The sequence below is a fragment of the Amblyomma americanum genome, chromosome 3 (genome assembly GCF_052857255.1).
Source record: "Amblyomma americanum isolate KBUSLIRL-KWMA chromosome 3, ASM5285725v1, whole genome shotgun sequence".
NCBI lineage: Eukaryota > Metazoa > Arthropoda > Arachnida > Ixodida > Ixodidae > Amblyomma > Amblyomma americanum.
The window spans coordinates 184,199,482-184,221,116 of NC_135499.1; the positions used below are offsets into that span (position 1 = coordinate 184,199,482).

Consider the following 21,635-nt stretch of genomic DNA (forward strand, 5'->3'; position numbering starts at 1 on the left):
AACGCGCCCAAGCGGATCGCTTTTCTCCCTTTCGGGTAGTTCACGCGCCCTCCGTTTTGGCGCCGCGGTCGCGCCGCACGGCTCCGCGCGGCGGTTTCGCCGCGGCGTAGAAGAGAAGAGCAACGCGCGAGTGAGTGCGCGTCTGCAGCTCTGGATACTCTTGCGTTCGCGGGCTGTGCGCCGGTCGTCGGGAGAGCACCTGCTGAATACGTGCCCGCCATGCCTGCCTCACGGGTAAGCGTGCAACGGCGGTACTTTACATTTGCACTCTCTCATCTTTTTTCTTTCGGCTATTTTCTCACCGACCTTGCACCGTTAATGCAGTTCAAAGAAGTGCAGAGCCAACGGAACGCTGGCTGACAACTGGCATATGTCGAAGCCATGTTTTCGGTTCTGTTCGTTTGTACGCGAACAGACGAAAAAAAAAAAAACATATGCTTGGACATAACACGTGTTGTTCCAGAGGTCGACTAAGGTCTACGCTGCATACGTGGCTTACAGTGTTTTGCTTTGCCCTTGAAGTACTTACTGGCGTATGACTCGCATGTCTCTGCTAAAATAGCTTTTTTTATCATTATTATTGCTGAAATTCGTCCGTTGGCATAAATCCTGCACTAGTTGAAGAGAGTATAATGTGAAACATGTCGCGACGATCGCGCTTAACGCAGTGCCGCAAATGAATGCAAACGCGACGCATTACCCGGTACATGCAAAGACACACACGAGTCTGCAACGCCGCACAGTATATAGCGGAGTACAGGCGTTCCTCCTAAACTACCTGCTTTCGTAATTGGCAGATTGCCCCTTAAGTAAACAAACTGCCCGAGAGGAAGGTAAGCGAAAGTGCTAGGGAACGTTTTCGTGCGTGAACATCACGCGCACTGGAAAAATAAAATTATGCACGCTCCGTTTTATGCGCTTCGGGACGCTGGCCTTGACTCGCAGGCTCGCTGACGATGATCGCTCGGCGCTCTTGCGTAACAATCAACAGTAGCTCGCTGGTTCGTTTCCCGTTGCCGGCCCCCTTTGCAATCTTCCATCGTCCGGGGGCGGACGAGAGAGTTAGGGAAATTGCGTCCGGCCCATTATACGTGTCCCGTAATGAACTCGTGCCGGCGGTCAGCTTTAATTTTTGACAATGGGGCCCCTCTCTCTGGCGCGCGCGCCCAGAGACACGCCCCTTTTCACGCGTGATCTCTATTCCGCCGGCGTGATATCGGTCAGCAGCACGGAGTCTTGTTTGCGCATTGTGCTGCGCGAAATGCTGAGATTACCTCACTCGCGCGTTCGCTGCGAGAGAAATGTATATCCGGCGCGAAAAAAAAAAAAAAACAGGACGAGGTGGAGGATGCTGCGATTTTGTTGCATGTGCGCAGAGAATGTTGAGGCTGCGTAAATGGAGTAGAGAAAGGAGAGAAATTATATACAAGGTGATTTATCCCAACATAGTGGCCCATCTCACGGCTGTATTTGTAAAGGTTGCTGCCTTTATTGCAGTTTTATTTGTTTCAACGGGAAGAAAACAAGATAATGGGTGTAGCAGATGCACACTCCGATTTCCAGTCTCACCGCAGGGCACTTTTGGAACAGAAAATGTGGAAGGAAATGATAAAGATTATAAAAAAAGCCAACGACGAAACAGTCGCGCAAATTTTGGAGACTAAGACTCAGAAATGGCCGATAAAAATTTACCCTCGACGAAAAAAACGCCCGAACAATAGGTACTGTTCACCCACATGCGCTGCATGCCGTGTAGAGAGCGCCCTGAGCAAGGCCGCCTCAGGTAGCGGTACATGGGCGACCTTAGAGAGTGCAGCTGCTATAAAACTGTATTCCCCTTCCTGCACCTGTGCACTGCGTACACAGGCGAGTTTCATGTATACTGCACAAGGTTCCTTTTATGATTCACCGCTGTCTGGTCGCGTGGAAGCTGCCGATGCGCGTTTGCAGCATGGGAGTCGGCTTTGAGTGATCGCGTTGTCGTTGTGCGCGCTCGTCTTGTCCTCCGGCCCCGCCCATTGTCTTCCTGGCTGCTCTTCTACCCGTACGCAGAGTACTCCTCCTTGCCCCGAGGGGTCGCCTCCTCCCCTCGTGACGAAAGGTGACGCTTGGCGGCGGCCGCTGCTAATTGAAACCTAGGTTGCCCTCCCGCAGCGACGAAGACGCCGGGAAGCGTAATCGATGTGTCGATGACGGCCTGGTAACATTTCTACGGCCTTCGGGCACCGAGAAATCTTCCTTAGCCATCGCTTCTCCTTTGACGGAAGAAGAAGAAAAGAAACCGCAGCATTGAAGGCAGTTGTGCTTCATTAAGGCATGCTGCCGGGCGAGTTGGTTGTGCATGTTTAGAACGGCTTTCGCCCTGTCCTTTTATTGCGCTAACTTGTGAACCTGTGCTTTTAACGAGACAACATTAAGGAGCTCGTGGTGTCGCAGAAAATCCGCCGTCGCCGACGTCGTGAGCGAATAATCCACAAAAAATCCCCAGAGAAGCAGCCTAGCAGGCAGCTGGGCCACCTATGTCACGTGACCTCGTGGCGTAATCACAACCTGCCCACCGGATTGTGTGCAAACTGAGCACCGTGGCAGGTGGCGGTTAAAAAGCAGTCTGGATCGCACAAGTCCCACCCGTGGCAGCACCTGCCATCGCAGGGCAGTGGTGCATCGCTTAACCGCTGCACCAGGAGCAGTGTGAGGACCCCCAGGAATCTATCAATGTTTAGAACTAAACAATTCAGCATGTATGGGCGTTAACCCATTAGCTATCGCGTAGTCTCTTAAGGCGGAGCTTATGCGTCCCCTAATTTTTTTTTTCCGCTGTGTTCCATTTATTTTTTATCGCATACTGACTCGTCTGTCGCCCTCTCCAGATTCGACTGCATGTGCGCGATATTTTTTTACTGTTATTTTGGGCCAAAGAGTGCGCATGCATGCATATACTCTCGGCTTCTCCTGCGCATATCGAGTCGTTCCGTCCCATAACCATCTTTAAGCGTTCATTTGAAACATTTAAATATGCTCATTATAAACATATTTAAGTGTCTTTGTTTAATGTGACCTGGTCACCCTTGGGTGCCGTTCTATCGACTGACTTGTATTTAGTTCTTGTTTTTCTTTCTGGGGTTTGGAAACATATTCATCCCCATCACTCATTTGTTCGCTTCGCCTCCTTCTGCAGTAACGTGGACTGCGCTCAGCTTGTTCAGTCGTCAGGGAAGCACGAAGCAGGAAATTAACCGTTTCTCATTCGTTGATAGAGAATGACAGATGAAGGAAATAAAAAGAAACCATGCAGCCATGGTGCCGCCTGCAGCTGGAGGCTGTCGCTAGTCATCGCCGAACATGAGGGCCATTTAGGACTAAAAAGAAAACAACGCCAGATGAGTGGAGGTTGGAATGTACGCTGTACGTAGACACGTGTGCGTACGGCAGTGCCAGCTGAATGCTCCGTGCGAATCAAACGAGGGCACGCTGGAGGAGCTCGGGTTAACCTCTCTCTACTGTTTTCGTTTTTCGCAAGTGGCTGATTGCAATTAACCTTCACCCGAGAGCGGTCACGCGGCCCCAGATGAAGGCCGTGCAGGTCTAGCAAATCTTTGGAGCTCGGGAAAAAGCCCCGCATTTCTCCTGGGCTGCAATACGGGACCGCCATTCAGGCTGCAGCACACGCATTTAATGGAATCGCTCTGCCGCTGACGTAAGTAAACAACTGGCATTGTTCAGTATACTATTGCAGAGGCAAGGCGTGCACAAGGTATAGAGTTGTTGTACTTAGTGCCTACTGATGCCATGGCTTCGGGTGGAAATTTTCCTTTCGTTAAAATTTAGCTCCAGATGCTGTAGAAGCTCTTTCCTCCTCTCTTTGACCATTTCAGCATTTTCCTTTTCAAACAGGCGTTAAAATCCAACTCACACTAAGAAGCGTGTGATCTCTCAATCGAGTCTTTAACTACTCTCAGTACTATTAGGATGATGAAAAAGAAAATAAAAGCTAAAAATGTGGTTCATGTGAACCAGTACGACCGTCTATGACTATAAAGACAGCTGGCCTAGCAGTTCTTTGTCAATGAGCTTTCTCCATGCCTTCAGAGACATGTCATCGTCTTATGACTCATAATTTACTGTGTTTACTGTTTGTTACTGTGTTTATTTGTGCTTGCCATTTATACCTGTGTTCTATATATCTTTGTGACCCGTTATTACCATTTGTCCCCCCCCCCCCCCTTATGTAATGCCCCATTGGGGCCTTTAACGGAAAATAAATGATGATGATGATGATAATTAGAACTCATGCCTGTCAAAATACAGATTTAAATAAAAATTACAAGTTATCTCATGATGAATGCGAGAAACTCAGGAATTATCTGGAGGCTGGGAGTGAGGAGATGATTCAGATAAAGTGGCCAACTTGTAAGGCTGCTGAGAGCACCCCTGTTGCTAGACAATCATTGAAGAGGTGGCTACGTCGGAGTCCAGTGAGTAATCTCTGACTGTCAGTGGCTGTGGAACATATGCATTAAAAAAAAAACGCTTCAAAAGACAGGTGCGCATGATTAAAGTACGCAGGGTCTGACGAGAACTGGGTAAGTTAATCACCACGGCTTTTTCCGGGTGCTGAAGAATGCTGTGAGCATGGAGATCAATTACCTGCCTCCATGGGAAGCTCGCTTGCCGGTATCCGCGGAATGCTATGCGCGACGTAGAGTGCGCGTGGCCGGGGTTGCCGAAAGACGCGCCCGCGTACGACAGGAAAACGAGAGTCGGCGTGCATTCACGCACAGAGGCGTAAATATCCCGCGCGTTCCAATGACGGCTGGCAGCGGGCGACACGGATGAGTGGTCAGGGAAACGGAACACAAAAAATGTAAGCGACAACAAAAGCGCCACTTTACGAACAAAGGTTCCCGGTACGAAATGTAAATGACGAACGCGTTGCTATACTTTCTCCGCCGCTTTTCATTCTTCTTTTGTCAGGGAAGAGCCTACACTCTATAAATAGAAAGGAGTAAAAAGAGAATCAACTGTCCTCTAGCACACCCCCTCCCCTTTTATAGAACGGAGTGTGCTACACCCCCACCCCCCCCCCCCCCCTTTACGCGTATTTGTGTTTAGGGTATCTGCTTGACACAATTTCGGTCACGCATTCATGGAATATAGCCTTAAATCAATGCTATGCGGAAACGTTGAGATCAGCAGCCGTATCAGCGAAGGAAACTAACCATCATTAGCAGTCGAGAAACCCACTATACAGCGAGGACCATATCTCCGATCACTAGACAGGAACTTAAGAACAGGACGTGTGAAGGGGAGGGGGGAGGAAATGAAAGGGGACGCATGCCGACGCACTGCGACATGACTTCGTCCGCTGGCGGTGCTCTGTTAAATGAGCGGCATCTGTCTTATTTCTCTCGATCTCCTTCCCATGGATGGATGTGAAATGTGCGCGCACATGATCGCGTTTCCCGACATTCGCGGCGCCAACCTGCGCGCTATACTCTCGGCAACTACGCCGGATGTGGAGCATCCTGTTGAGATCGCCACTGTACGTACGTGTATGTACGTACAATGTGGGACGTCAGTATCAACAGCGGCTAACTACAGAGAACGGCATCGCTGCGCTACAGTTAGCATCAGTGCTGCTACAAGCTAAACACGAATACGCCCATATGGGAGTAAAAAATGGAGTAAACTGTCCTCTAGTGCTCTCCGTAAAATGGAGTGCACTAGAGGGTAAATTACTCCATTTTTACTCCTTTCTGTTTAGAGTGTACGCCGTTCGCAGGCGGTTTGCAGACGGCGATTTGGCAGGCTGTGTCGACATCTATTATACGTCATGGTTGGAAGCATTAGCGAAACGCGTGCTTGCCACTGGCAAGATTTTGGTCGCGCCGTCAACGTCCAAAGATAGCGGGGTAGAAAGACAGGCTGCCACTGGGTGCGAATGGACGATAGCCCACGACGACCTATGCTACTCGTATATGTATTTTGTGCTTGGTGGCTTTCCGTTATCATGACATGCGAAATGTTATTACCGTATCATTTATTTATGGTTAACGAAATATCATTCCTTCTTTTATAAACTAAGTTGTTTTTCTACGTGACCGAACAACCCGCAGTGCAGTATATAGCTGTCTTGAGTCTGCGTGCGCCTCCAGCAGCGGTTGGTGGCTTTACGCATTGCATAGGAACCTCACCCTGCCGCGCGTAAAGGGCACGGCATGCTGTGCAGCGCACACAAAAAGCATTTCGATTGGCGAGAGCACGGCCGGGATTTTTCCGATAGCAACTCTATAGACCTTTTATCGCTACCACAATCCGCCTATCCGCCGTTTAAGAGCAAAATTTCAGTCTGCATTATACATTCCTCGCCTGAGCACTCACTCACTCGAACTAACAACAGAACAACTCAATAACCTACTCATAATTGGTTTGGAAAATAGCGGCCGTGTTGCGCGCTATAGGAAAATACAATAATTTATTATGCTATGGTCGCCTTTTTCTGTTGCAAGTTAACTTTTCTTTTTTTTTTATTCCAAGCGCTCGATAGGTGTCCGCGTAGAGCTGTTTGAAACAATGCCGCTGCGAATGTCAAAAGCCACGAGATATTTTGAGATAAGCTTCGTAGTCCTGCCTTTATATATAGTTTCGGATCTACTGATACTCCGGACACTAGGGCTGCTGATATCACGGACGTATGTAAGGGGGGGGAGGGCCTTCCCCCAAATCGCCCCGCCCCCAGGGCTTCGCCCTGTACAACTGTCTCAAGCCCGATTTTTTCCTACGTGCCTGGCTGATATATACAGTTGAACCTCGTTATAACGAAGTTGAAGGGGCGCGGTGATTACTTCGTTATAGCCGTAGCTTCGTTATAGCCCGTGTTGACCGAGCTTCCAAGGGGAATCGTCGTTCCTTCGTTATATCCGTTGCTTTTTTTATAAACCGTTTCGTTATTACGAGGTTCGAATTATACTATACTCTGCTGTCTTCATTCAAGGCAGGCACAAAATCGCCCCCTAGTTTTCAGCATTTTCCGGTGCACTCAGCGCTTGCTGCTACGTTTTGCGCCGTCAAGGGGTCTCACGGGGGGCGCTCGTAATTTGATGGCGTCCCCATCGTGACATAGGCGTATGTGTCGGGATTTCTACTTTCTCCGGAAAAGCAGCCGCTCCGAAGAGAAAGGCTCGACTTGTGCGCCTCATTTGCGCGGCTTGAAAGCGGCGCTCGTCTCGTCGCCCTCTGGCGGGCGTCCTGGAGTCTCCTTTGCAAGGTCGTATTTTAGGCTTCATTGCTCCCCTCCTGCCGCCCTCCCCGCTGGCTTCTCGGTCTTTGTCCTTAAGCGCCGCCTCCTTATAAAGCCTGAGTGAGTGCGCTAGCGGCCCGCGAGACCCCGGGTCTATGCGCGAGAGTTGTGCGTGTCAAGAGGCGGCCAGAAAGAGGACAGAAGCGAATAACAACAAACGAATCCAAGGGGAGGAGCTTGTCTCCTTGACGGGCAAGATCCCGCCGCCCTGCGACCGAGAGAAAAACGGGGCACCATGCTGAAGAGGGGCCGAAAGAGTAGATATAGCCTAGAAAAATGTACGAGAAGCAGCAGAAAACAAAGCCAACAAAAAGGCAACGCGCTTGCTTTCTCTGCGGTTTATTGTGCAAGGGTGGCGCGTTGTGTGCTGCGGCAGAAAGGTCTGTACCCTTACTCCTGTTGCCTCGCCCACATAAATGCTGCCCTCTTGTGTTGGTGCGTGTGTGTACGGACGAGGATAAATCGCTCATTGTTTTCCGAAACAGGCCCGACCGGAGACGGGAGGATGACAAAGTGCCGACATTTTTTTCTTTTTTTTTTAGCGGAGGACCTCCCGCGTACATCTCGGCGCTTCCTTTTCGCAAATAGTGTGGCTTTCATTCTCCCTCCTCCTCCTCCTCGTTTTTTTTTTTTTTCACGAGATCGCCTGGTTTTCGCTCTGTGCTGGCTTACTGCATGATGACTGTCACCATCGTCTGCATTCCTTCCTTTTTTTTATGCACCGCAATAAGCAGCTGCAGTGCGACGCGGTAGCTGCTCGACGACAAACGAAAGGGGCTGTTTAACAAGGCCGAGAAATGCGAACCCGGCCCTCTCTGTATACGTCACCTCTCCTCGAATTTAGCCTCGCGGTGACGGAACGATCTTTGTCGTTATTTGTCTCAGCTGCCGTATGGATCGAGGGGCCTTCGCTTTGCCGAAAGTGAAGCGCTGTCGTGGTTCGCATTGCTATGTTCAAGCATATATGGTTACGATGGAGGTCGCAATCGAATGTCGAATGCTTCCTAAGAGCAACAGAGGTCCAGTTACTTCCTAAGCGCAGTGCAGCTCACTGCCACACGTACCTACACTGGCCCTCGGAAAAATGTAGAGGGCACCCAGTGAAACGTGCCATTAAGCTCAGCCTCAACGCAGTGATCGTATCACAGCTATACGGTTACGCCCAGTGGCGATGTCATATGCGTTTGCTGTCAGCCGGACATTTGCTTTTTCTTCACTGGTGAGCTCTTCCTCTCTCACCGCATATTAGGAGCCCCTGCCTTTTATGGTCACTGCGTTATTACCTCGAAGCGAATGTAACCATTCAGAGATTCCATAGTCGACAGACAGTTTGAGCATAACGAGATCCGTGAACCGCTACTGCGATCCGTTTCAGGGGGGGGGGACCTTGCCGCGCATGCGCAGTGGCATCTGTACGCCCGTACCTGACTCCTCGCTTCCGTCTGCGCATGCGTAGATGGGGCTCGCAAAGAGGATCGCGGTAGCGGATCACGGATTGCGCTGCATGTTCGCACTGCATGTTCCGCTCGTACGTTGCGATATGCGCGTAGTTGTACGGCATGTACGCAAAGTCAGCAAGCCAGCTGCTCGAAGCATGCATGGAACTGCTCTGGAGGCAATCATTCATAGTGGCTCGTAGCACTTAGGCCGTGCTACATGTCTCGATATGAGGTGTAAGTGGCATATGCAGACGCAACCAAAGCTTGCACTGTTGGTGTTTGTACCGGTGCTCACGACGATTACTTAATTAAGGGAACACTGTGAACAACTCCAATTATTTTACTCGGTAAAAATTGATTCTCTCACCTTTCTGGCTGCGTAGACGTTTGCCCGGCAGAAAAAAAAAAGGTATTTATTGGCGAGAAAATTAGATTTAAAAATCTTTTCTCGCCAGTAGATCGAAACTCGTGGCCTCACCGAAAAGGACGAGTTGCTTCCGTCTTGAAGTGAACGGCGGTGTAGCGTAGCCTCTGTGATCCGCATTAAAAAAATCGCTGTCGACGCAGGCGTTTTACTTGCGAAATCGGCCGGTAATGGCGCCACCTGTATTTCGTTTTTTTTTTCTTCTCTAGCTTATAAAAAAAGATCGATTGCCGGTGAGGGTGGACTCTGTGTGATTAGAACGCGTTACCCTATCGATACACGCCAAGTTTCGTTTTTCCTCCGAGTTCCTTCAAAACATTCTCTTTTTGTTTGTTTTTTCCCTTTTTCTCGCATACCTGTCTCTCGATCCTTCTCAGCATGAATTAAAAGACTAGCGCATATAACAGAGACACAGACAAAGAAGTAGACAGGACGAGCGCTCGTCCTGTCTACTTCTTTGTCTGTGTCTCTGTTATATGCGCTAGTCTTTTAATTCATGATGAAACACCAACTAGCCCAGCTTTCCGCCTTGATCCTTCTCAGCTCCGCTTCCTTTTTCTGTCTCATACAATTCCACGTTCTGGTGCCATCGCGGACTTGAGTCCTGGGCCAGGTGTTCTTGTTCCCGACCCTGCATTGTCTAGCAAATCTATGCACAGCCGACAGAAAAACACATCGCGGTGCTGCTCTCGGCGCGCTGCTAAACCCCATTCTTCCCGCACCTGCTGTCGTGCGCGGTTCGAGTGGCTGGCCTCGAAGCCCACCTCCAACTCCTCGATATTCCGCACCGCTCGCTATCTCCAACCCTACTTTTTGCGTTTCTTATCTATATCGGGAGCCAGGCGAGGCCCCTCAACGCTTTGCGCACGCTCGGCCCTCTAAACGAAAGAGTTTCGGCCGGCCGACTGCGGGGCCTGTAGTAACGAAGAGGCGGAAACAGGCGCTGCCGAGATAGGCGGCAATCTGTGCCTCTCGGAGGTCGATAACTCTGTCCACAGCTGCCCGCTGTATGGCTGACTTGCGTCAGCGTTGCTGTGTGCTCAGACCTTTGGATTATTGCGCGCAGCGCCGATAGAGCAGGGGTCGAGAGTGCGATGTACGCATGAGTGCGAAATTCCCGTTTATCTGGCCGAAGAAGGAACCAAAAGACAAAACATTAGGTTTGGTTTGGTTTAGTGGGGTTTAACGTCCCGAAGCGACTCAGGCTACGAGGGACGCCGTAGTGAAGGGCTCCGGAAACTTCGACCACCTGGGGTTCTTTAACGTGCACTGACATCGCACAGCACACGGGCCTCTAGAATTTCACCTCCATGGAAATTCTGCCGCCGCGGCCGGGGTCGAACCTTCGTCTTTCGGGTCAGCAGCCGAGCTCCATAACTACTGCAACCGCGGCGGCGTCATACCGTCAACTCTGAAAAGCGTTTTTGAGCAGGTAACCGTTTATGAACACAATTTTTTTTTACATATAATGTAAGATTTCACTATAATGATAACTATATCCTGACGGCAGTCTTGCATTTCTTTATTAACGTTTTTGCTATCGTCAAAAGCGTTCCCCATTGGTTTTCCACGGCAGTCTTAACTGCTCGATGCAAGCTATGGAAACAGTTTAAAAGAAATATTTTGCTGCATATCAGAAGAATGGGTAACTATACCTTCAACATTTCCATAACAGCATCTTACAATTTTTCAAATTTTCAAGATTTTTGTCCGAGAATGTTGGATTTTATTACCTCGCAAGCCCTATCACACTTCTTTCCGGTGACCTGACTCTTGGCGCTGGATTAATATATTTATATATTATATTGAAGCCTAGATAAGGTCTTACGGAGCTTAACGTATACTAACGCTGTCAAAGAAGTAACTTGAAGCAGTTACTTGTGACGTGTAACAAAACGACGCCCAAGATGAGGAAAAAGAGAAATGGCAGTATGGCTTACCTACGCCGTCTTTGTTTTCAGTACACGCTATAAATTATCACTCAACGTCTTACTGTGCTATAACCAATTGCCTTCTATTAAATTCAGATTTCGCTAGGTGCGCGATTTATTGTTCGGAAAGCGCGTTCATTAACAATGTCCTGCTCATAGCTGGAAGCTAGAAACGTGTTCTTTCTTTGGTTTTCGTATATGCTCGGACATGCATTTTCATAGAGCATCTTGTGGGCCGTGACAACTAAGATGGGCTTACTTGTCACGGCTTTCTGTGATTTATTTCTAACGTGTTCACAGTGAAGGATTAAGTCAGGCAGTCAAACCGCGTACGTATGAGTTCTTTGTTCTTTTTTTGTTTTTGTTTTCGTCTTATCGGCTACGGCGCGGTCCATAAATACAACTCCAGATGCGGACCTCGAGAACCTCCTGTCTGTCCCCAACAAGAGAGATAAGTTAGGCGGTTAATATGAGGACGTTTAAAGAACTTAAAAAAAAAGTATGGAACGACGCAACAGTCCGCACGCTGCACACTCACGAGTGCTTTCCCGCGTAACATTCTTTTGATGAGACAGACGGCTGGAGTCTGCGGGGTCGAGTTTCATTTTAATTATCTTTCCCGCGCTGTCGTGCCATGCAGGGCAATGGCCCGGCCTGTAAAGTGTGGCCTTAAAAAAAAAGAAAACTATAACAAACCAACACAGAAAAGTCCAAAGAGCAGCGGACTGCCTGTGGCCACAAGCGATAGAGTACGTGAGCTTCCATACATGTGCCAGTCAGGGCATAGAAGTCTAGTGGTTGCGACACGTCCGTCTGGTCTGGGAGCTGCGCCGGAGGCCGTCTGTGCGAATTACGAAAGCGTCAGTCGCAGAAGGCCTGTTCGTGCTGCATGCAGCCATGCGCCATAGTAAGTGTCCATTGAGCATTTGAGACCAGACGGCCACTTTTTGTATGTGTGTGTGTGTGTGCCTGGCGCTGTCGAACAATCTCTTCGTACTGCCGAATTTGGCATCCGCTCTAGTGTAGCCGCTCGCAGTGGCGAGACACATTTATCTCGGCTGCTTGCACTGTTAAGCATAGCTAACGCAACTGCTGTGTGCGGTGCTTATACAGCGTTTGTAAGGCTCTTTCGTCGTACTTAGATTAGCTCTGCGATCAGGCAATAGCTAAAGTTGTTGCAGATAGAAATGAAATTCCTTGTATAATGGAGCGTCGAGGCTTATGACTCTTAATCACCGTTCAGTTGGACGGTGATGTTCGTAATGGGTGATGCTGCGTTCGTTGTGTCGTCGCTACGTTGCTATCCTATAGAGGCTCAGCAGCCACGTGACATAAGTGAGGCCCCCGTTTTGTTTTAACTGGTACGCCGCGAAAACGTTTTGGCTATTGTTCGTTTGCCGGCAAGACTTGCAATCCAACGGTTTTTGGCAGAGCTTGGAACCGTTCTCGCGGTTCTCGCGCTGTCCATCCCTTTCGTTCCGTGACATATGCACAGAGCGGTGAATTACAAAAAAAAAAAAACATCCTCTGGGAATTCTGATCGCCTTGGCCGATACCTTCTCTGCTGCGGGAGTGTGGCGATTTGGGGCGCTTAGCACGCGCGGGCGTTCAGTGTGTCTTTCCATATCCTATATTTTGGCGTTGTTACCTACTTTCTGTCTTCTTTACGTCCTAAATTTTTTTTTCTATTCAGACCCCTGTGGTAAGTGGGGGGTGCGCCTAATACAACAGGCAAAACGACGCGAGGGCGAACAATACACGTCTTGCTCATTAAACCACCATCCGGCCATCTGGGTCTGTCCCACGATTGTCTCTCACTTATCGCGTTCCAAAACCAACCACACGGTGTCGCCCTGTCATATCGCGCAGAAACCAGACCGTTGACGTTGCGCCGCACAGCGCGCCCGATCAAAGTGCGGCCGATAGAATATGGATGAGGAGGAGGCGAAGGGTCGCGGCGATAATTGTCGCTGCCGCGGTGCGTCACGCCTCTGCTCTGTCCAGTTCGTGTCGACGGCGATCAAGAGTGGCCTGCCCGCCGCTAACGGAGGCTCGAAATTACGGTCCGCGCCGCGCCTAAGAAAACGGTCGCAGTAGTGAGAATGCGCCACTGTCATTATCCGCAGAGAGAGCGAGAAAAGGGAAAGAGCAAAATGGACAGCTGCGGTCGCATGCAGAGCAGCCCCGTCGGCGACAGTTGTCAAGTTTTCCGTGGGAACCGTTTGAGGATGTGAACTAGTTGCGGGCAGTTTTTAGGCGTGTGTGGGCTCCGGCCGCTCGGACACCGACCGCGCGTGTGTTTACATACAATGCGGAGCGCGCGGCGATAAGCCGCGGCGAGCGAGTTTATCTGCCCTGAGAACTGTGTCGCGCGCTGTTCCCCTCCTCTGCGCGCTTGTTCATTAGCGCGACGCGGTTTAGTTTGTCGCGGGCGCGATAACGATTATCCGCGTGCTGCGTCGTAGTGCCGAAGCGTTGGGAGAAGACGTCGTAATCGAGTGCTCCTGGTGTGGTCAACCTGCAGGACTGCTTAACGGGAAGCACAACACCTGCTCTGTTTTCGTGTCTACTGTGTGCGAACCGTATTGCCGCTCTCCCCACGGCGCCTTGGCAGTGAGTGTCGTGTCCGTCGCTGTCCTGACAGCGCCTGTCATTTGGGTTGCAGAAATTTGGGGCAAGTGGCCGCTTTGCCTTCGCCTGACATTGACGTGCAATCAACCGTGCCACGACGAGGATGCGAAAACCAGATTGTGCTCCGTGAGCTTCGCACGGAAACCCTGTAAATGGAAGATAACGGTTGCTTACCCACTGATACTGATAGAGCTTATTAAGAGGGAAAGCTCGATTGAAATTGGCGCTCCTTTTATTGGCGGTAGCTTTGGTCGCCACGTGCCCTGAAATTGTTGGGGAAATTTTAGCTGCTTCCCTGCTTCTATAAATATGTGCCGAGCTCTGAAATACTGGAGTAAAAGCTCCTTTCTGCGCCTGTAAATATCGAGATGAAGTGTTTTTTTCCGATGAAGACACATTCACTCGAATTTTCTAGCACCGATAACGTCCTCTGCGTTTCGAGGGAAGAAATGTTTGTTAACCTGTTCAACCATACAGAAAAAAAAAAATCGCCTCGCAGATGACGGACGCGGAAAATTTTTGTATTTGTTTCCACCTCTCAGGTACGTTTTACCCAAGGTAAACCTAAGGTACGGCTTAAATTTAAGATAAAAGATACTTCTTTTAATATTTTGCTCCGCAGCGTCAGAACAAGCAGTGTACCGAAAAAATGGGGGACTCTCCATTACTGCGGCTCGCTGACAAACGGTATCGTGGAAAATCGGAATCGACAACTGTGCAATTTCGCGTGGGTTGTGCTTTGACTTCTCTCAAGGTTGCGCTTTGGGACTCAATCTCGCGAAATGGAGAATGCTCTCGTTTTTCGGTAGCGATGTAGACGATATCCACCTACTTCCAAGGAGCCTTCGAGCTGTAATTAATGCTAGAGGCCTTCCTTGGCTTCGTTACTCGTGTCCACTCGTCGCCTGCTGATTTGCAGACTGCGCGTAGATCGAGCAGCATTGCGAAAGATGCGCAGCACGAATGCGAGCAGAGTTTGACCCCGCACCACGTGTTCAGCCAAGTGTAGACTGGCGCGTTTTCCTATCGAATAACTCGATTGCGCTCCTTCGATTTGTGCCGAAGCAACCTCCTTCCTTCCTTCCTTGTTTCGATTCCGCCCGATCCGCTTATGCACGAAAACTCGTTAAGCTCGCGGGCCCCTTCTAAGCCGCTGCGTCACGTCCTGAAAGCTGGTGAAGCGTTCATTCGCTGAAGTGTCGTTACAAATCAGCCCGGATCTCGTACGAAATGAATCGTATATATGTATGCAAAGCCTCCTCGTTCGAAGCACAGCGCATGCCGCACACGTGCGGAGTGATCAATCAAGCGCAGGGTCCGGGGGAACGTGTTTTAAACGCAGCTGTAGCGCGCGTGTAAGCACGCGCGCTGGCCAACACGGCTTCCCGAGATTGTAAGGAAGTGGCGTAAAGAGATAGCCCGCGGAAAGTCCCATATACGTCCGCGGCGTAGCGACCAGGTGCCGGCGGCTACGTAATGCTACTTCATAAAGTAGCGCATGTATACACGTCGCGGTCGTCTGCGGCTTTTTACTGCTCCGGTTATCGGCGCCAAAGCGCGCCGCCGACTGCGCCGGTTGCGGAAGAAGAAAAGAAGAATAGCGGCTCGTTTTTTTTTTCTCTCGCTCTCCGTATTCCTCCGCTCCGCGGGGGTCGCCCGGGACGGCGTGGCGGCGTGTGCGTAGCCAAGGTCGGGCCGACTGACCTGATGCCGCCCCGAGCTGTATAGATGGGGAGCTCGCTGCGCTCGCGGGTAACTTGCGGCCGCTCTCCGCCTATCGATAAGCGCTCGGCAACGAAGTTGTATCGGCCGGAGATCGAAGTCAATTTGTCTCTGTCCGAGTGCCTGCAGCGCTCCCACAGTGTGCTCGTGGATGTGCGAAGTCTTTAAAAAGTAACGATTAAACGCTCTGAACGCTCGTGTCGTTCTCTCGGTGAAACGGGCCGTGTTTCTGAACTCGTTAGAACGAAGAATAATTAGAGTCTGGAACTGCACTTCGCCACTCAAGAAGGTAAAGTTGTGTTGTCTTCCTTCTATAGAAGCGGTTAAATCGTATACATATAGTGAGATACGACGCGATCGTTCCGCGATGAAGGATTTCATTACGGCCTCTGTTTATGTTTCCTTTTTTTTTAATTGATGTGTGGTAATAGATGGAGCGCTCAAGAACCGCTTCGTGCTGCGTGTTCATTGCGTTACATATCTACCGGCCGTTTTCCGTTTGAGGAAACGAAGTATAAATCGCAGGTTAGCCGCGTTGCCCGTATGCAAGAGTGTCTCTAAGTTCAATTGAACCGCAGTGTTCGTGTGATCGAATTGGCTGCGTGCAAGCAGCCGGAGCAGCCATGACTTAACTCTGTGTTATTGGCTTTTCCACCGGGCGAAAAAAAAACATAATCGTGACTTACTCATTAGATGTTCATTAAATGTGTCCCTTTTTGCAGATTGGTCGGCACCACGGAAAATTTGTACTAGAGGTCACCTATTTTTCTATAACGTTGGCTTTTGCCGCAGTCCTCCGCACCTCGTGTCGATGCGACGGCTAAGTGGTGTGAAGAGCCATCAGCGCATCGTCAGATGCACGCAACTACATTCGATTAGATCGCTTCTTTATCGACGCAGCCCGTCTCCCGTTCGTGGTCGGGAAGAACACGGATAAGGGCTGATATGACGGCACCGCTTTGACGGGGCGCGAGTTCTCCGGCCAGGAAGAGGAATCATCCCCGCCACCGGGTCACCGGATGACTTCTGAGAAGGTCCACGAAAAAAGAAACGCACAATGGGTCATTGGAATGAAGAAGAGCTTTGCCTCCGTTTCCGCTCGTCGGTTACCCACGCTTTTACAGCGTTGTGAAAAAAAAAAGAAAATAAAAGGAAGGAAAGAGCCGAATCGGCTCAAGGTGGCCGTTTTCTGCTTCCTCGCGTTTCCTCCCTTGATATATCTCCCCTCATCCTTTGGGGGAAGTGATGGAAGCGGTTGTTGCTCCTGGGGGCTCGCGAACGGAGGGGCATGTCCCAGTTTCGCATTGCGCGCCAGTCGTGTACACTCGCGGGTTGCGCAAGGCCTTGTACTCGCCGTCTCTTACCATTCTTGTTACTGCTTGTTCTTTTCTTCCCCCCGCCTTCCTTTCTTGCTTCCTTCCCAACCGTTACGTATTGCACGAGCCTACGCGGACGCCCGCTCGGGGTGTACGCACGCACACGCGCGCGCGTGGTTTCGGGGCAGGGGCGACCGCCGCCGAGGGGTCACGCTCGTACAAGCAACTGGAGGAAGAAGCAGTCGTTGGGCATGGCAAATATCCGGGTTGGTGCCGACGGCGTCGAGCACCATTTAGCCGGGCGAGCTGGCGCTGCGGTAGAAGAAGCCGTGCCACCGAGGGAAAAAAAAAAAATGCGCCCGCGGCGACAGCGCCGAATTAGGTGGGAAAGTAGCTCTGTATTCCGATAGAAGTATAGACAACGTCGTTTAGGTAGATGCTGAAGCTGCGCTGGCCGGCCATACCAGCTGGTCGATAAAGCTGTTCGCACAGTTAAGAGTGTGGTTTGCGATTGGGTCAGTGTCCGTGCTCTGGCCAGTGGCAACAGCTAGCGGTAAAACAACTAGGACAGTAAGGACTAATGATTAGCGGTTCTTGTCGGTAGAAGAGTTTCGTCGGTCACCTGATTAGCTGATCGCAGTTCGGTGTTTTCTCACGCGCTTGTTGCACGCTCTTGTAGGGCCCTGCTCATCTTGCGTTGCTGGTGGCGGTGGTGGCACATTTCGATGAGGGCACTCGTACGCGCATGCGCGCGCACACACATGGTGGTTGCGGCTAAAGATGATGCTTAGTCGCGTTATGCTTGCACGCTCCCGTTCCTCTCTTCTGTGGTTTCCTCCCCCCATTATATATATATATATATATATATATATATATATATATATATATATATATATATATATATATATATATATATATATATATATATATATATAGAAAACCAAGGTAATGTTCAACAGCCTAGCAAGGGAACAACAGTTCACAATTGGCAGCGAGAGTCTAGAAATGGTGCCGGAATACGTCTACTTAGGGCAGGTAGTGACAGCTGATCCGGATCATGAGAGGGAGATAACTAGAAGGATAAGAATGGGGTGGAGCGCATATGGCAAATTCTCGCAGATCATGAGTGGCAGTTTACCAATTTCCCTCAAGAGGAAAGTGTACAACAGCATAATCTTACCGGTACTCACCTACGGGGCAGAAACGTGGAGGCTAACGAAAAGAGTTCAGCTTAAGTTAAGGACAACGCAGCGAGCCATGGAAAGAAAAATGATAGGTGTAACGTTAAGAGATCGGAAGCGGGCAGAGTGGGTGAGGGAACAAACACGGGTTAATGACATCCTAGTCGAAATCAAGAGAAAGAAATGGGCTTGGGCAGGGCATGTAATGCGAAGGCAAGATAACCGCTGGTCTTTAAGGGTAACGGAGTGGGTTCCAAGAGAAAGTAAGCGTAGCAGGGGGCGGCAGAAGGTTAGATGGGCGGATGAGATTAAGAAGTTTGCAGGCAAAGGGTGGATGCAGCTGGCAAAGGATAGGGTTAATTGGAGAGACATGGGAGAGGCCTTTGCCCTGCAGTGGGCGTAGTAGGGCTGATGATGATGATATATATATATATATATATATATATATATATATATATATATATATATATATATATATATATATATATATATATATATATATATATATAGCGTTTTTGTTTGTTTTTGGGCGCTGGCCAGTCAGTCCATATACCTGAGCGGACAGCGGCGTGTGTGCGACACTTCTGGTCCGAGGCGCCTCTTCTGGGAAATCGCGCGAATTTCGCATTTCGACCCACTAAGCTAGATAGCCGGGGCATTCCTTTCTCTTGCTCCTCGTTTTCTCTCTCTCTCCCCTCCCTCTCACTTTCCCAGTCCGTCGGTCGGCGCCGAGAAAGCGTGCGAACCTTCCGTTATTCACACGAGCCCGAGTTACGAGCGCTTAATTATTCGTCCGGCATTCGATGTTTGTACGGGGCGCTCAGTTCTTCACGAAAATCCGCGGGTTTCTTCTTCTGCAAGAAATCGGATGCATGGGTGGACATTTGTCCAATTGTGCAAAGGCATATAGTTATCTGGCCTATGACTGTGTATGTGGAGAAAAGCGAGTCTTGAGAGAAGGCTCATTATCCCCACGTCCACATTCCGTCCCACCAGCTCAGAAGTAACCCACCGCGCTGGTAATTATATTTCATTTCTGTTTTCATTCAAAGCAGACATAGATCTTCTGTGCGGTGCAAGATGCAGGAGCGAGCCAGCTGTAGTGTTCCCGAAGTACGAAACAAAAACATCGGCCGTTATTCCTGTGACTCACGGTAGTGCACCAAACAAGGTGCCGTTGCCCCAACCTCTGCCTTCGTCCTAACCGTTCTTAGCCCTCGAAATAGCCCTTCTGTCAATACGGTTGGACCTCGTTACAACGAAGCTGAAGGAGCCCGGCGATGACTTCGTTATAGCCGTAGCTTCGTTATAGCCCGTGTTGGCCGAGATTCCAAGGGAGATCGTCATTCCTTCGCTATATCCATTATTTCGTTGTTAACTGTTCAGTTATAATGACGTTCGACTGCAACTTCAAGCGCCGCAGCGTTCCCATCATCTCCTCAGTGAAAACACAGCGCAGCGCAGGTCTCCTACGAGTGTATCCCCCAGAAAGCGTTTTCTGTCCGCAATGGCTCGAACAGCTTGACTTTTCTGTCCACGGCCTCGAGCGATGGTCCGCGTGCAGGTGGCGGCCGATTCGCCCAGAAAAGATGTCCATTCATACGCGCCGCCCTTGACAGCTGCTCGTTTAGCGGACGGCGGAGAAAAAAAGAGCGCGCGTGCGAGCCGTCGGCGGAGAGGATCTTCCGGCGAACGAACGCATTTCGTGACTGCGCTAAATCTTGCGTGCTTTTTCGCGAGGTCCTTAAGTGGAGTGCGTGTTGGGAGGCCGGGTTTATCCAGTCGCGGAAACAGTATACGCCGCGACTGCCACGCTGTACTGCCGCTGTCTCGTGCGCAGCCTTTTCATTCCGTGCGCATCTTCCTGACTGGTAGTCGCTTTTGAGCGCGTTTTATGACGACGCTTATAAATACGAGGCAAGGTAACGAGCCGCTGCAAAAGAGGCGAGTTTTAGTCACAATAGCGCCTGAAGCGGGCAGGAACGAACGGAGTGAATTAGTCCATTCAAGGCTAAACGCGATCTAGCTCTCCGTGCGTCCATTTATTGAATCTCGGTAAAAACGCTCAAGTCTCGCGCAGTTTGTAAACCAGCTCTACCGTATACAGCTGTTGTGTCGGCGGCGACTTCGGGAGAGGCTGTCGTGCAGCCGTTTTTTGCAGCTGCGGAAAACTGTTTAGTCTGTCGTGGCATATTCGCAAACGCTAACTGTCCCTTTTATTTCCGTTGGCAGCAGCTCAGGTGCTTCTACTGGGTCCTCTCCTGCCCTGTTAGCAAACCGAAGGAACGTCTTAAGTTCTCGAGTGGTGGCTGGCCTCAAAACACAGTTATGCTATTGGCAGCTTGTTAACTGTGAATTAAAATATATGGCGCTGGAGAGGGTGAAGTAAGTCGTACCTTGGCGCCGCCCTTTCCACAAAGAGGGAAAAAGAACGAAACTAAAGACGAAATTTGACGCCTGCTAATGCAGGACCGCGTCGAAAGGAGCACATGAAGGTAATCCCTTGGTTAGTACTGTAGTCTTTGCGTCACTTAATGTTTCTGTTTGTTGTCAGTCTTGCTTGGAATAAAAAAAAGTGGTGGGGGAGGGGAAAGAAGATATTTGTACACTAATTGGAGATGGATGTATGCCCTTGACGTGTGTTCTCCTCGTACGTTATTTCAGTTCCATGAAAATACACATACATCAGCTCGTCGCTCGTATGGCTCACACACACGGCTCCCATAGAGAGGTTAATGCCTCTTCGCTTAAGCCCAAAGGTCTCTTAATTTTCTCCTTTTCTCGGCGGTCTTCTTTTTTATTATTATTAGACTGAAGGCGAAACAGAAAAGAAAAAAAAAGAACCAGAGACGATGGAAGGGAGGGGTGATACCCGGTGGCGCCGGGGTCGGTTCGGAGTACAGAGAAGCCTGCCCCGTAGTGAAACGTCTACCGCCGCGGCGCGCGGGCATATTGGATTAAGACGACGTTGGGCGGTGGCGATTGCGCAAGAGACGCAGGCAGCGCGCTCGACGCGGTGGCAGCCCCGGCGGAGGAAAGTTTTGTCTCGGCCGGCGAGTCGGCCTTATTTAGCTTTCCTGCCCCGACTCTGTATGGACCGCTTCTTTATCTTCTTTTTTCTTTTTCTTCGCTCGTTCATTTTTGTTTTTGTTTTTTCCGTGGGGCCCTCCGCGTTCTTCTCTCTTCCTTCTCTTTCTCACGCATCGCCGGCGCCCTACTACTTGGCGTTTCCTTTTTATCGTGGGCCATGTGTGAATCACGCGAAAACTTGTCTTTCGCAACTCGAAACTGGCGGCTCTCGTGCGCAGTGTACGCTGGCCGGCGGCAAAATAAGTCTGCTGGCGCGCGAGAGAGAGGAGAGTCGGCAAGGTAGCATGGCCGGGTTTTCCTCTGCTGCGCGGTGTGACGGGCTGCTGTAGCTAACAAGGAGTCATTGTTCACCTTAAAGGCAAATATAGGTGGCTACGTACAGGACCCTTAGCAACGTCCGTCTCCGCTCGACGGAAACTCCAGGACCGGTTGTATGTCGCAGAGCTCAGGAGGCCTCTCTCTATACAACGCTCATCGGGCTGCCCGAAACACGCTGTGACAGTGGATCTGTGGGTGGGAACAGCGTCGGACTTGTTTCACCTCTATGAACGCCAATCAAGCAAGTCTGCGTTACATAGGTAATATGTCCTAGACAGTCAAT

At 50.2% G+C, this 21,635-nt stretch overlaps 1 protein-coding gene across 6 annotated transcripts in view; it reads left to right on the forward strand.

The window, feature by feature from the left end:
• Positions 1-21,635, forward strand: part of LOC144125615 (uncharacterized) — a 272,073-nt gene that overhangs the window by 109,585 nt on the left and 140,853 nt on the right. Inside the window, exon 1 of one of the 6 annotated variants that reach the window (XM_077659150.1) lies at positions 99-234. The exons of the other annotated variants lie outside the window; for them this stretch is intronic. The gene's annotated coding sequence lies outside the window, so the exon portion shown is untranslated. Of the gene's footprint in view, positions 1-98; positions 235-21,635 lie in introns of those variants that run through there. 6 annotated transcript variants of the gene reach the window in all.